This window comes from Crassostrea angulata, chromosome 9, assembly GCF_025612915.1.
Source record: "Crassostrea angulata isolate pt1a10 chromosome 9, ASM2561291v2, whole genome shotgun sequence".
Classification (NCBI taxonomy): Eukaryota; Metazoa; Mollusca; class Bivalvia; order Ostreida; family Ostreidae; genus Magallana; species Magallana angulata.
The window spans coordinates 18,759,769-18,777,165 of NC_069119.1; positions in this window are offsets into that span (position 1 = coordinate 18,759,769).

Consider the following 17,397-nt stretch of genomic DNA (forward strand, 5'->3'; position numbering starts at 1 on the left):
ATATACTCTAAGTACCTACTAGGTTTAAGTAAATGTACCTTTTTGGTTTTAGCTTCAGGTTCATTATACATCTAGTTACATGTAAATATGCTATATCTATACTCTACAACACTAGTGTTTTCGTTTCAACGGCATCAAAGTTCTTCGTTACAAAAATATCACATTGACTTTGGTACAAAGAACAAATACACTTATGGGCCCAAGTAAAAAGTGGAAAATAAAGATTGAATTAAGCATAATGATCTATTGATTTTTAAACCATAGTAATCAAAAATTTTAGCGCTGAATTTGATGTATATAAAAATCACGAAGCTTTACAACATCGTAAAGGTCAGCCGACAAACGTCATTTTATATAGAAAATCGAGGACGGGCATTCATTCCAAAGCCTTTGTTTACTGCCAGCCTAACCGTGTACAAACTTGTATTAAGACAAAAGACGCATAATATATTTAGAAAACGCCTGTAAAAAAAGAATTTACCTAAAATACGAAAAAGGTATTAAAATTTCAAGGTTTTTCCTTATCAAATCACAGCTATAACCTACGTCACCCATGTTTAAACCCACGTATTAAATAAATTATTTCAAATACTGTGAAGTCATCATTGTTCGTGGGAGATAAATGTTTGTAGCTTTTGTGGGCAACCCTTGCCTACGAATTTACATCCCCGCGAACCTATGCACAATGATTTGTTAATATTTATTAAAATTATCATGACTAAACTATCAACGAAATTACGTCCCCACGAACCAAGAAAATATTGGTTTCCCAGGAACATTGACACTCACAAATAAAAATGATTCCACAGTAAGTACATCAAGACTGGTCCATTTTTATTGTAAAAATCTATGTTACGTTAGTTATTATCTTAACGGTCCTCGTTATTCTTGTCGTTATTCCCTTAAAATAAACTAGTAAAAATAAAAAAAGGTCGTAACAGGATGGAACTTTACAATTCGATCAAATGAAAATTGAATGAAATGTATCTAAAACGTGTCCTTTTAGTCATCTTTTAAGACCATTTAGAAAACATTCTTTTTACAGAATGGCACTTGTTAATTCTGTGCAATAATTTTAGGAAAAAAAGAAAGGCATGCATAATATACACACAAATCCTACAGAATTGTTAATGTTCGTCGTAAAACTTCTCATTGAACTTTGATATTTGAAGCTGTTATCTCCATCAGGGTCTATTTTCCATTGAACCAATAAACACACACTGTAAAAATAGGAGTAAGTGTTTGATATATAAAGAACCAATGATACTGCATGTTCCTATACGTGTTAATTGAGGGCTCTCTATAAATGTAAAAGCTGTCTTAATGATCATCACTGCAACTGCTCTTATTTCAACGAAACAGCGAAGATTTATCAGGATGGCAATTGTTCTTCCACAATCATTCTCTTGTCAGTTGACTGAAAACAATGATGACGATGGCTGCTTTACTCAAACTAGCTTGAAACCAGTTTTAACTTGCGCGAGATCGAGTAATCTGTATACCAATTCAATCAGGACGATAACCTTTTTAGAGGATCCAGCACTAAGTAGAAGATGTCCAAGCCGGATTTCGTCCTGAGCTTTAAAGGAAAAAAATGGCAGAAAAACTGACCCGTTTGAATTTTTAACAGTCAAAGTTACAATGTAACTTAAAAAATATGCGATTAAATCAAACAGGAATTGCATCCCACTTCAGGAAAAATCACTTCTGAGGAGATCAAGCGAAGAATAAAGGATCGGAGTCTCTATGTGGAGTTCAAGACCAGCATGAGCGATCACGAATGTGTTTGGTTTTTTCATTTGACTCTATAGATCTTGTATTTCTTTAACGTTTTTGTATAACATGCTTTCTAATATTGATATTTGATTGAATGTTCAATTGTATTTATCTAACTATATACAAAATAAAGCATTGTAAATGTGAAAAAAATAGCGTTATATTTTGAGTTTTGGATTGTGTCGGGAGAAAAAAATAATTGCAAGCCATTTTTTGCTGTTCAAAAGAAGCAAACCGCAATTGTTATCTGTTAATAACAGATCTGGAGAAAGCGTTCTGCATACGTGTACATACTGACATTATCTGCTAAGAACGTTGTTCAGGATAAACCAAAAAAAAAAAAAATCAAAAATTCATTAAAGAAATTTAAAATTGAGGAAAAGAAAATGTTTAAAAAAAGAAGAAACGAATTATAAGCATATATGAGGATAGACGCTGAGTAATATGTCATTAATAGACAACAGACCAGATTAAATATTTTTAACGGATATAAGTCATTTAAATGTACTTTCATTAAATAAAGAAATACACTTATGTTGTTGTTAACCCTAACTTTAGATTAAATACTCTCACGCCTTGTATTCATTTTCATTGTATTTATGATTGTGGTTGTAAGGAAACCCTTGGATATTGGATTTTATTCATAGCGAAAATGAATCAGTCGATCCATGTAAAACACAGAGAGATATGAACTCATTGTTTATATCAACACATATAGCTTGTGTTGCCGTAGTCAAGATGAAGATACCTCTGAATCCCTGCTAGGAATATTTGAACGCTGAGCTTATGAGCTTAGGTATTGATCTTTTGTTTTGCTTATCAATATCAGTAAAAAAATGTCTTTGTGAAATGCAATATATCTATTTTATTCTGTATCTTCTTTCTGAAATGTTAGTTAAATCTATTAAGCAAAAAACCAAAGAGAAATATCTTGATGGTGTTAGTTTTATCTTGAAAAAAATGTACATTATTTTCATGTTGAAATATTGCAAGGCTGGATATATCATTTGTCATTTTTGCAACATGCACTGAAATTATCTGTCTTTAAGCACTTGATAGGATGTTCTGGTTTTCTGGACATATAACCTGTGTTATAACCTCTGAAATATATTTTCAAAACAACACTTTATTAGAGAATTTGCTCCTATTTCTTAATTAACATATTATTGTTAGCAATCTCCGCATTACCAGAGATAAAACATATTTTTTTTTTTAGAAAAAAATACTTTTCTATACAGTATTTGACAAATATTTTTAAAGACAACGACTAACAAATATATATATATATATATATATATATATATATATATATATATATATATATATATATATATATATATATATATATATATATATATATGATCTTTTTTAATCCCAATGGTTTGTAGGCAGCAACATTCTCTACGTGTTTTAGTCCTTAAAGTTATAACATCTTTTGATTTTTTATATAACATCAATCGATGCTCTGTTATGTTCATACGTTAAAACATATAATGCCCATGGTTTTTTTTGTTGTTTATTTTCCTTGTTCCATTCATTTTGTTTAATTATACTGCTCACTTATATAATGTAGGTGTTTTAATTTACTCATTTATTGTTTGAATTATTCACTGAAAATAGTACTAGTTAATGTTTCTAAAAGGAATGGATGAAGCATACTAAACTAATGAACTATGAATGGCATAAATGTATTTACTACCTTTGTTATGATACCGTATATCCGGTGATTTTCGCGATGATCCATTTTCGCAGTCTCTTTCAAATCGCAAAATATTGAATACGTAGAAATTATATCCTGCATCATTTTGTATCAGATATTTTCAAAATCGCAAAAAATGACTTACGTAAATGTAAAATGCTACATATTTCCCCCATTTTCGCAACTTGTGTGACATGCCAAAAAACCCGGATATATGATATTACAAAGCTTGATATCATACATGTATCATTGGTCGTATTCCATATATACACTTAAATTATATATTTTAGTGCACTTGATCAGAATTGCTGGTTTAGAAGAATAGAACGTTCATCCCTGTGTTCATTACTTTACCCATAAGATGTATGAAAAATATTTTCAACACAAAAACACCTTAATATTTTTATTTCAATCCTTTTCGACGCTTTAACTCAATGAGTTTTGAAATAGAAAAACATGCTTATATGATTGATATTGAGCCATAGGATGATAAGTTTCATGCATTTAAAATGGTTGTATTGAATGTTCTTCACGGTGAATGGTTGCTACAGCTGTATCTTTGACATAACTGTTTTTCAGGCATCCAAATAGGTGTCAGTAAATCAATTTATTACTAAAATGGTTTCAATGCATTTAAAACAATCACAGGTTGTTCATTGTATGAAGCATATGGACATCTACTGAACTTACGATGAATAATTTAGATTCCTAATTAAACGCGGGAAATTAATATCTGCGTAAAGTGGCAAGAGGCTCATCTTGCAGATTTTAAAATCTCGATTTTATTTTTCGAACAGATCGATCCAAACTAAATGAAACTATGATAAAAATTTCGCGCTCGCGATTTTATATTCTCGCGATTTGATTCAGAACTGTGGAATCACGGAATTAGGTTCTAGCGTAAAATAAGAAATCTACAGTAATAAATGTATGCTTTAATAAAAAATAGTATAAAATATCGCTGTCGTTCGCAAGCATATTGTAATGAGGCGAATGCAATAATGGAAACTTTCAGGAGAAGTAATCAGATATATTTTTTACCATCAAAGGTGAACCTACATATTAACATTTTTCTTCCTTTTATTTCTGGGCGGGTGTAATAATTTTAAAAAAAAAACTTAAAATGAACTGACCGACTTATCTGAAATTGATATTAGTACATCAAAACTAATCCATTTTTCTTTAAACAGGTCGTGTTACTTAAGTGATTATCTTAACGTTCATTCAAATGAAAAATAACGAAAATGTATCTAAAATGTGTCCAAATGGCATAGCTCTGCCATTCAGACATATTTCAAAACTATTCAGTCAATATTCTTTTTACGATATGGCACTGGTTCATTTTGTGCGATAAATTGATGAAAAAGAGAAAGGCATGCATAATATACACACAAATCCTACAGAATTGTCAATGTTTGTCGTAAAACTTTTCATTGAAATTGGATATTTGAAGCTGTTATCTCCATCGGGGTCTTTTTTCCATTGAACCAATAAACACACACTGTAAAAATAGGAGTAAGTGTTTGATATATAAAGAACCAATGATACAAGATGTTCCAATACGTGTTAATTGGGGGCTCTCTATAAATGTAGAAGCTGTCTTGATGATAATCACTACATTTGCTCTTATTTCAACGAATCAGCGAAGAGTAATCAGTATGGCAATTGTTCTTCCACAATCATTCTCTTGTCAGTTGGCTGAAAATATTGATGACGATGGCTGCTTCACTCAAACCAGCTTGAAACCAGTTTTAACTTGGGCGAGATCGAGTAATTTGTATATCAATTCAATCAGGACGATAGCCTATTTGAAGCACTAAGTAGAAGATGCCTGAGTCGGATTTTGTCCTGAACTTTAAAAGAAGAAAATTGCAGAAAGAAACTGACATGTTTGAATTTTTAACAGTCAAACACAGGATGAATGACCATCTTTAAGTCCTCCTTAAAGATAGCTTAAAGGTGTTTAAAGGTAGCTTAAAGACGATCTTTAAGCCACCTTTAAGCTAACTTTAAGCTATATGTATTGCTTAAAGGTGGCTTAAAGAAAGAGTAATGATGGCTTAAAGGCAGCTTAAAGACTATCTTTAAGCCACCTTTAAGCCACCTTTAAGCTACCTTTAAGCCACCTTTAAGCCATTTAAAAAATTTTATTCAATATTGTGCTTAATTTCCAACAAAATGTATAAACTTTATGAAAGAAAAGGTATTAAAACGGTTTTTGTTCTAGAAAGAAAAATGAAAAAAAAAACCCCCAAAAAAACCGGCCATGGCGAGAATTGAACTCGGGAACCTTAGTTTACTAGCATCACCACACATCCTCTGCGCCACGACAACTTAGATATATATATATATATATATATATATATATATATATATATATATATATATATATATATATATATATATATATATATATATATATATATATATATATATATATATTTATAGATATATGAGCGTTTTTATATCCTATATATCAGTGGTTATTGAATCACTGTATTGAATGTGTTTACTTGAAAAGATTTTGACAAACCATTCAGTTTGTAACAATCAATTATATCTAATTTATAAATTACATGCATGCATGTATTTAGAATGAAATACGGAACTTGGTCTTCAGTGAACAAAAATATATTATATCTAAATGGAAACCGTTAGGTTCACTATAGTAGGCTTTCTTAGTTAATACATTTAAACCGAGTAGATATATCTAATTTATAAATTACATGCATGCATGTATTTAGAATGAAATACGGAACTTGGTCTTCAGTGAACAAAAATATATTATATCTAAATGGAAACCGTTAGGTTCACTATAGTAGGCTTTCTTAGTTAATACATTTAAACCGAGTAGATATACGTTCATCTAATTTATAGCAATAAAAATGTAAGAAAGAAAATGAAATCATTTCTTTTATTAAATGCATTGATACTATTAGTGTATTTTGTTCAATTTCCCGCAATTTCCCGGTTTTCATGATAGCGGCGCCGTTCCAATATGTTTAAATATTTACATGTAATTGTATGTACATGATTTTTAAACAATCAATTCTATAACAAACAAAATTACCAATTACCGGTGACGTATTTACTGCATGTGGCAATTGCAAATGACTTGTACATACAATTGTATGATGTGCCAGGCCGGGTATATTTGACATATTTACCCTTATACATATATTTAAATAATCAACCCCTATTTATGATCACCGGTACATTAATTAATTAGCCTCAAGATTTTACTCTTACATACATGTATCGTTAATTTGTAGACGTAACATCTTTGAAACCCAGAGCTAGGAAATAATACTTTGAAAAAGAATTACAAATGTAAATTAACTTTTATTCACTAGACTTATCGTATTCTCGTACATACTAAGATTCAACGCCTTTAGAAACCCTGACGTGCACCTGGGCACACGACACACCTGTTGTGTATATCTTGTATATTCTGTGTTAGTTCCAGGGGTTTTCATAAGTTGGACAAACAATAGACTTTAATTAGATATACACAAACATGCACCTGGGCACACGACACACCTGTTGTGTATATCTTGTATATTCTGTGTTAGTTCCAGGGGTTTTCTTAAGTTGGACAAACAATAGACTCTAATTAGATATACACAAACGAACAAAACTATGTCTAGACAAACAAAGCAGTAATATCCTGTCCGATATAACAAAGGCAGTTGAGAGTCTTTTCATCTTTAACATGTATCTAGCAGATCTAGAGTTAGAAATAATGAAAATTGAAAAAGAAATACAAACCTCAAACGGATTAATAAATTAAATCATGAATTTTTGGTTCATTATCTTTATTTTGTTTAATAACCGGATGAACTGAGAGAGAGAGAGAGAGAGAGAGAGAGAGAGAGAGAGAGAGAAGAGAGAGAGAGAGAGAGAGAATTTTTTTCACCGATTAATTTATAATAGGAAACAAACATACTTTAATTAGTTTTATGCACATATACAGAGACTGCGCTCATCCCTACAATAATTACCCCCAAAAAATTATAAAGAATTTTATAACGGCAATCTGTGTCCATCGGAGCAGTGCTGATGATAGCGATCTGTGTTTAATGGAGCGACGATTAAAACCGCCTGGAACACCCCCCCCCCCCCCCCTTCATTGGAAATCATATTATCACTCGGATGACCCCCTCCCATCTCTATAAAAGAGCTTTTGCATTTAATATATGTTTTTATTGTTCAGCTTGATCAATATTGACTTAAAGGCCACTTAAAGACAGTGTAAAGGCAGTGTAAAGAGAGCGTAAATGCCACTTAAAGATGCTTAAAGGTGGCTTAAAGGTGGCTTAAAGAAGTTTGGACATTAAGGACCTATAAGCACTTGCTTAAAGGTGACTTAAAGGCGGTTTAAAGGTTGTATAGCCTTTAAGCTCCTTTAAGTCACCTTTAAGCCACCTTTAAGGACTTGCTTAAAGATGGTTTTTCGCCCTGTGAAAGTTACAATGTAACTTAAAAAATTTGCGATGAAATCAAACCGGAATTGCATCCCACTTCAGGAAAAATCACCTCTGAGGAGATCAAGCGAAGAATAACGGATAGGAGTCTCTATGTCGAGTTTAAGACCAGCATGAGCGATCACGAATGTGTTTTTTTTCAATATTTGACTCTATAGATTTTGTAATTTTAATGTTTTTGTATTGTATGCCTTCATATATTGATATTAGATTAAATGCTCAATTGTTATTCATCTAAATATATACAAAATAAAGCATTGTAAATATGAAAAACCAGTGTTATATTTTGAGTTGTTTTGGATTGTGTCGCGAGAAAAAAATAATAGCAAGCCATTTTTTGTTATTCAAAAGAAACAAACCGCAATTGTTATCTGTTAATGACAGATATGGGGAAAGCGTTATGTTATGTGTACATACTGACATTATCTGTTAAGAACGTTGTTCAGGATAAACCAAAAAAAAAAATCATCAAAAAATTCATTAAAGAAATTTAAAATTGAGGAAAAGAAAATGTTTAAAAAAAGAAGAAAGAAAAAGAAACAAATTTTAAGCATATATGAGGATAGACGCTGAGTAATATGTCATTAATAGACAAGAGACCAGATTAATTATTTTTACGGATATAATCATATCAATGTTCTTTCATTAAATAAAGAAATTAATACACTCAAGTTGTTGTTAACCCTAACTTCTAGATCTACCACTCCCACGTCTCGCATCTATTCTCATTACATCTATTCTCATTACATCTATTCTCATTACATCTATTCTCATTGTGGTCGGAAGAAAACACTTGGATATTAAATTTTATTCGTAGCAAAAAGGAATCAGTCGTTCTATGTAAAACACAGAGAGATATGTGTATGAGCTCACTGTTTAATAAACAAATACAGCTCTCTTTTTTTTTACAGTAGACACGATGGAGATTCCTCTGTATCCCTTTTAAGAATCTTTGAACGCAGAGCTTATGAGCTTAGATTTTTGTTTTTTGCTTATCAATATCTGTGAAAATGTATTTGTGAAATATCTATTTCATTCTGTATCTTTTTTTCTGAAATGTTGCTTAAATTTCTTTCACAAAAAGCCAAAGAAAAATATCTTGACGGTGTTAGTTTTACCTTGAAAATGTTTACATTTCAAGTTGAAATATTGCAAGGCTGGATATACCATTGGTCGTATTTGCAACATGCACTGAGACTATTTGTCTGTAAACACTTGATAGGAAGTACTGGGTTTCTGGAAAGAACATACAATGTATAGCTAGTGTTATAACCCATGAAAAATAGTTTCAACAGGCCATGTTACTTTAGTGATTATCTTAATGGTCAGTCAAAGGAAAAGTGACTGAAATATATCTAAAATGTGTCCAAATGGCATTGCTTTGCCATTCAGACATATTTCAAAACTATTCAGTCAATATTCTTTTTACGATATGGCACTGGTTTATTTTGTGCAATAAATTCATAAAAAAGAGAAAGGCATGCATTATATATACACAAATCCTACGGAATTGTCGACGTCAATGTTTGTCGTAAGACTTCTAATTGAACTTTGATATTTCAAGCTTTTATCTTCATCAGGGTCTTTTTTCCATTGAACCAATAAACACACATTTTAAAGGTAGGAGTAAATGTTTGAAATATAAAGAACCAATGATACAAGATTTTCCAAAACGTGTTAATTGGGGGCTCTCTATTAATGTAGAAGTTGACTTAATGATCATCACTGCACCTGCTCTTACTTCAACGAAACAGCGAAGAGTTATCAGTATGGCAATTGTTCTTCCAAAATCATTCTCTTGTCAGTTGGCTGAAACCAATGATGACGATGGCTGCTTCACTCAAACCAGCTTGAAACCAGTTTTAACTTGCGCGAGATCGAGTAATCTGTATACCAATTCAATCAGGATGATAAGCTATTTGGAGCATCCAGCACTAAGTAGAAGATGCCCGAACCGGATTTCGTCCTGAGCTTTGAAGGGAAAAAAATTGCAGAAAAAAACGTATCTGTTTGAAATTGTAAACAGTCAGAGTTACAATGCAATTTGAAAAATATGCGATGAATTCAAACCGGAATTGCATCCCAGTTCAGAAAGGATCACAACTGAGGAGTTCAAGCGAAGAATAAAGGATCAGAGACTCTATGTCGAGTTCAAGACCATCATGATCGTATCGAATGTGGGTTTTTTTCTTTGACTCTATAGATCTTGTATTTTTAATGTTTTTGTATTGTATGCCTTCATATATTGATATTAGATTAAATGCTCAATTGTTATTCATCTAAATATATACAAAATAAAGCATTGTATACATGAAAAACCAATGTTATATTTTGAGTTGTTTTGGATTGTGTCGCGAGAAAAAAATAATAGCAACCCAATTTTTGTTATTCAAAAGAAACAAACTGCAATTGTTTTCTGTTAATGACAGATCTGGGGAGAGCGTTCTGCTTACGTGTACAAACTGACATTATCCGTTAAGAACGTTGTTCAGAATAAACAAAAAATATCAAACAATGCATTCAAGAAATTTACAATCGAGGAATAGAAAATGATAAAAGAAAGAAAGAAAAAGAAACAAATTTTAAGCATATATGAGGAAAGACGCTGAGTAATATGTCATTAATAGACAACAGACCAGATTAATCATTTTTACGGATATAATCATATCAATGTCCTTTCATTAAATAAAGAAATTAATACACTCAAGTTGTTGTTAACCCTAACTTCTAGATCTACCACTCTCACGTCTCGCATCTATTCTCATTACATCTATTCTCATTACATCTATTCTCATTACATCTATTCTCATTACATTTATCATTGTGGTTGGAAGAAAACACTTGGGTATTAAATTTTATTCGTAGCGAAAACGAATCAGTCGTTCTATGTAAAACACAGAGAGATACATGTACATGTATGAACTCACTGTTTAATAAACAAATACAGCTTTTTTTTTTTTTACAGTAGACACGATGGAGATTCCTCTGTATCCCTTTTAGAATCTTTGAACGCAGAGCTTATGAGCTTAGATATTTGTTTTTTGCTTATCAATATCTGTGAAAATGTATTTGTGAAATATCTATTTCATTCTGTATCTTTTTTTCTGAAATGTTGCTTAAATTTCTTTCACAAAAAGACAAAGAAAAATATCTTGACGGTGTTAGTTTTACCTTGAAAAATGTTTACATTTCAAGTTGAAATATTGCAAGGCTGGATATACCATTGGTCGTATTTGCAACATGCACTGAAAGTATCTGTCTGTAAACACTTGATAGGAAGTACTGAGTTTCTGGAAAGAACATATAGTTAGTGTTATAACCCATGAAAAATAGTTTCACCACAAAGACTCTTTATTAGAGAAGTTGCTCCTCTTTCTTACTAAACATATTACTTTTGGTAATCTTAGCAGTACCATATATAAAACATTTTTTTAGAGAAAATAATTTTCTTTACAGTATATGTCAAATATTTTTAGAATTAACGACGAACAAATAATCACATAACAACTGTTTTAATCCGACTAGTTAGTAGGCAGCAACATTTTCTACGTGTTTAAGTCCCAAAATTTAAAACATCTTTTGTTTTTATGTAACATCAATATATGCTTTTTTATGTTCATAAGTTAAAACATATAAAGCCAATGGTTTTCTTTGTTGTTTATTTTTCTTGTTCCATTCATTTTGTTCAATTATACTGCTTTACTAAGTTAGGGATATATAACTCTTACTAATATAATGTAAGTGTTTAATTTACTAATTTATTGTTTGAATTATTCACTGAAAAAAGTCCTAGTTGCTGTTTCCTAAGGGGTTGGATTAAGCATACAAAAGAAATAAACAATGAATGACATAAATTTATTTTTTAGTACCTTTGTGATGATTCCGTATATCAGGTATTTTTGGCGATGATCTATTTTCGCAATCTCTTTCAAATCACAAAATATTGAATACGTAGAACTTTTATCTTGCATCATTTTGTAAAAGATATTTTCAAAATTGCAAAATATGACTAACGTAAATTAAAAATGCTCTATATTTTTTTCCATTTAGCAAATTTTGTGACACGCGAAAAAACCTGGATGTATGATATTACAAAGCTTGATATCATACATGTATCATTGGTCGTATTCCCAATATGCACTAAAATTATATATTTCAGTGCACTTGATCAGAATTGCTGGTTTGGAAGAAAAGAACATTCACTACCGTGATCATTACTTTACCAAAGAGATGTATGAAAAATATTTTTGACACGAAAACCTCTTGATGATTTATTTCAATCCTTTTCGAAGCTTTAATTCAATGAATTTTGAAATTAAAAAAATGCTCATAAGCTTGATATTGAGCTGCAGGATGATAAGTATCATGCATTTAAAACGGTTGTATTGAATGTTCTTCCCGGTGAATGGTTGCTACAGCTGTATCTTTGACACTACTGTTTTTCAGGCATCCAATAGGTGTCAATAAATCAATTCATTACTAAAATGGTTTCAATGCATTGAAAACAATCATAGATTGCTTATTGTATTAAGCATATGGACATCTACTGAACCTACGATGAAAACTTTAGATTCCTAATTAAACGCGGGAAATTAATATCTGCGTAAAATGGCGAGAGGCTCATCTTGCAGATTTTAAAATCTCCCTTTTATTTTTCGAACAGACCCATCTAAATTAATGAAACTATGATAAAAATTACGCACTCGCGATTTTATATTCTCGCGATTTGATTCAGAACAGTGGAATCATGGAATTAGGTACTGGCATAAAATAAGAAATCTACAGTAATAACTGTATGCTTTAAAAAAGAATAGTTTAAAATATTGCTGTCGTTCTCAAGCATATTGTAATAAGGCGAATGCAATAATTGAATATTTCAGAAGAAGTAATCAGACATTTGTTTTACCATCAAAGGTGAACCTACATAATAACATTTTTCTTCCTTTCATTTCTGGGCGGGTGTAATGATTTAAAAAAAAAAACTCAAAACGAACTGACCAACTTATCTGAAATTGATATTAGTACATGTACATCAAGACTAATCGATTTTTCTTTCAACAGGCCATGTTACTTTAGTGATTATCTTAACGGTCCTTGTTAATCTTCTGTTTTCATCAACTAGTAAAAAAAGGTCATAACAGGATGGAACTCTACAATTCAGTCAACAGAAAAGTGACTGAAATGTATCTAAAACGTGTCCAAACGGCATAGCTCTGCAATTCAGACATATTTCAAAACTATTTAGTCAATATTCTTTTTACGAAATGGCACTGATTCATTTTGTGCAATAAATTGATGAAAAAGAGAAAGGAATGCATTATATACACACAAATCCTACAGAATTGTCAATGTATGTCGTAGAATTTCTAACTGAACTTGGATATTTGAAGTTTTTATCTCCATCATGGTCTTTTTTCCATTGAACCAATAAACACACACTATAAAGGTAGGAGTAAATGTTTGAAATATAAAGAACCAATGATACAAGATGTTCCAATACGTGTTAATTGGGGGTTCTCTATAAATGTAGAAGCTGTCTTGATGATAATCACTACATTTGCTCTTATTTCAACGAAACAGCGAAGAGTTATCAGTATGGCAATTGTTCTTCCACAATCATTCTCTTGTCAGTTGGCTGAAAATAATGATGACGATGGCTGCTTCACTCAAACCAGCTTGAAACCAGTTTTAACGTGGGCGAGATCGTGTAATTTGTATACCAATTCAATCAGAATGATAGCCTATCTGGAGGATCCAGCACTAAGAAGATGCCCGAGTCGGATTTCGTCCTGAGCTTAAAGGGAAAAAAATTGCAGAAAAAACGTATCTGTTTGAAATTGTAAACAGTCAGAGATACAATGTAACTTGAAAAATATGCGATGAATTCAAACCGGAATTTCATTCCTGTTCAGAAAAAAATCACTTCTGAGGAGTTCATTCGAAGAATAAAGGATCGGAGACTCTATGTCGAGTTCAAGAATAGCATGTTGGATCACAAATGTGTTTGGTTTTTTTTATCTGACTCTATAGATCTTGTATTTCTTTAATGTTTTATGTGGTGCATTGTTTCCTGTATTGAAATAAGATTAAACTTCAATTGTTATTTGTTTAAATAAATACAAAATAAAGCATTGTAAATGTGAACAACAAGTGTTATATTTTGATTGATGGAAAAAGTTGGAAGCAAAAATTTATCAAACAATTTTTGGTTGTTCAAAAGAAACAGACCACAAATGTTTTCTTTAAATAACATAAATGAGTAAAACTTTATGCTTGGTTTATACTGACACTATCTTTTAAAAATATTGTATCAGTTAAACAAAGACTGGTACAGTCATTTCATGCATATCTTTTACAATTTAATGCTATGCTATGGTATGCGATTTTAATGATATGCTATGAGATTTGTATGCTATGCTATGAGATTTGTATGCTATGCTATGAGAAATTGAAATGAAGGGCTTAAAGATATGGTATGCTATGCTATGCTATGGTATGCTATGAGATTTGAACAAAAACGCCTCCATACACAGAAGAGTTCCACACATTTCGAAGTAAAGTAATAAGAAGCCAAAGTTTACCTCAAATCTATCATGTAAACATTTATTTGTTCAAATAAAAACATTCAAAACCGAGTAAAAATAATGTTGTATGCTATGCTATGGTATGCTATGGTATGATATGACGAATGCGATTCTATGAGATTGTATGCTATGGTATGAGATTCCAATGCTATGCTATGAGATTTCAATGCTATGCTATGAGATTTCAATGATATGCTATGCTATGGTGTATGTTGTAAAAGATATGCTTGAATTGACTGTATTAAAAAAACAAATTCATTGAACAAATTTGAAATTGAGGAATAAAAATGTTAATAAACTACGCATATATATGCTTAAACGCTGAGTAATATGTCATAAGGAGACAAAAGGCCAGATTTATTATGTTTACGTATACAAGTCTTATTAATGCAGGGGATAATGAAGAAATTAAAATATTCATCATATTCTTTTTATCCGTTTCTACCAATTTTACGTCCTTACTGCCATTATGTGTGTAAGAGGACACTTGGATAGCGAATTTTATTCCGTGCAAACACTGATCTGGTCGATACTCGTGAAACACAGATAAACATGTACCCAATGTTTTTGCGACACATACAGCTTTTTTCAAAATTGATACGATTAAGATTCATTCCTTTGTGTCTCTGCTAAGAAATGTTGAGCGCAGAGCTAACGAGTTGATTTGGATTATTTTCATACATGTTTTTTTGTTGCGAATCAATCTCAGTGGAAAGTCCTTGCGTGATGCAATTTATTTCCTTCACTGTAAAATCATCATTGTTCGTGGAGGACCAATGTTCGTGGATTTCGTGGGTAACCCTTGTCCACGAATTTAAGTCCCCACGAACTAATATACAATCATTCGTTTTATATTTATTAAAATCATCCCTATTACACTACCCACTGTCCCCACGAACCAGGAAGGTTTTGGCTACCGACAAACACTGACCTCCACGAAAAAATATGATTCAAAAGTATTTTATATCCTCTTTCTTAAATGTTTCTTAAATTTATTTCCCAAAATGTCAAAGTGGAAAATCTTTTAGTTTTACTTTGAAAATATAACATGTATACATTTCATTTATGTATTGATTGTATTTTTCCATTTTCTTTAACAATAAAGTGCTTTCTTGGGTGTTGCACGCGGGTTTAAAAGCAGCTTCAGTGAATCTGCAATGATTGCTATCTTGACAGCCCGCATGCGAACTAATGAGGACATTTTGCTGTCTATATCTATGTTTGATTTTTTTTCAAACAATATTCAATAAAAAGTGTGTAAAAGTACCATATTTTCATCATTGTCGATCGAAGGTTACAAAAAAAGAACAGCCAATTTTTACATTATATATTTAGGCTCCCATTTTAACAACAAGTGGAGCTTTATCACCAAATCAATGAAAGATAACTCTGATTTTATTAAACAATGCAATTAAAATTATTCATTAAATGTGTAAGAAAATACATGTATTCTATTTATACAGTTTCAGTTGCTTAACTTCATTGTGTATATTTAAGTCTTGTTACAATCGAACTCTTTAAGAAATCAAGGAAATAGTAAAGGAATGCAAATATTTCCACATACATTTTTCTTATTTTCTAAACTGACTAATAAGTTTTTCCTGATAACAATAGTTGCAACATTTCATACTATTATTTTATCCAACATGTAAGATATATATTCATTGATTATAATTTAATTTGCTCCACGCAGTTTCGTGTTAATCATCATGCTTAGTTTTAAACAATTTAACGGAACATAGTGTGGGCAAACATTTATGTGTATACAAAACACACTTCAAAGGTATGTTTCTTCCTTTTATTCACTTGATGTTCAAATGAATAAAAGATTAAGGAGGCTGGGTGCACTGCCAACAACTTATCCATCAGATATACCTCATATATTTAGCTATGATTTGTTTTGCTTATAGCCCCAGTTTTTCTCCCATGGGAGAAACCTTTTTTCATCAGGGTCTGCTGTCAACAAAAGGTTACAATCCAGTCAGATTTATGACTCTGCAGTGATGCTCTGCCTAAAAAGCTACAGCATTACTGAATGAAATAACAAGAATGTGTTGAAATATATTCGCACTTTTGTACAAGGTAAGGAAAACTAAGTGGGTTTGAATGCCTTGATCTTACTAATTTTAAAACACCCTTGTCCGCAAAACCTTCAAGATATTGAAGATGTGGAATATAGTTCAGACTCGGACTCTGAGAGTGATAATGATGACTGATTATTATGTAAATATGGTTTATTTGCTGTGATAAATAATTGCTACTGTTAATTAATTGTATTAAATTGAGAAATTTTACATAAAAAGTTAGCAATTGGTGTTAACTTTATTTTCTTGTCAATGAAAGTCAGTGATGTACCAGCAGTGCTGTGCTGACGGCTCTGCAACTCAGCTGCTCTATATACAGCTGAATCTAATGCTAGGTGACAGATTCTGATAACAAACCAATTAAATTGAGTTTAAAACAAGCAGTGTGTGTCATACAGTGGCTGCATTAAATTCCCCCGAACTTGGGGCTTTAAAAAATATTTAGTGAAGAAAAATTCCATATATTTTAGCTTTTAAATATGAATAATTTAATTCTGGTTATAACACGCTATCTGATTGGCTAAAAAATATCGTATAAAGAATGTTGCCTACGTCATACATGTAGTATGACTAACGTCAAAAACGTATCAATACGCCTGATGTTACGTTTGAATTTTGTACAGTTTTACGTCATTTTAAAGGTCAAATGACCCTTTATATCTACAAAAAAGAGTAACAAAATTAAATTATCAGCAATGAATTCAATTTTTATTAGTTTTATACGATATGAAATGGTTTGAAACAGTTAAAGCTTTTTTATAAGCCGCTTT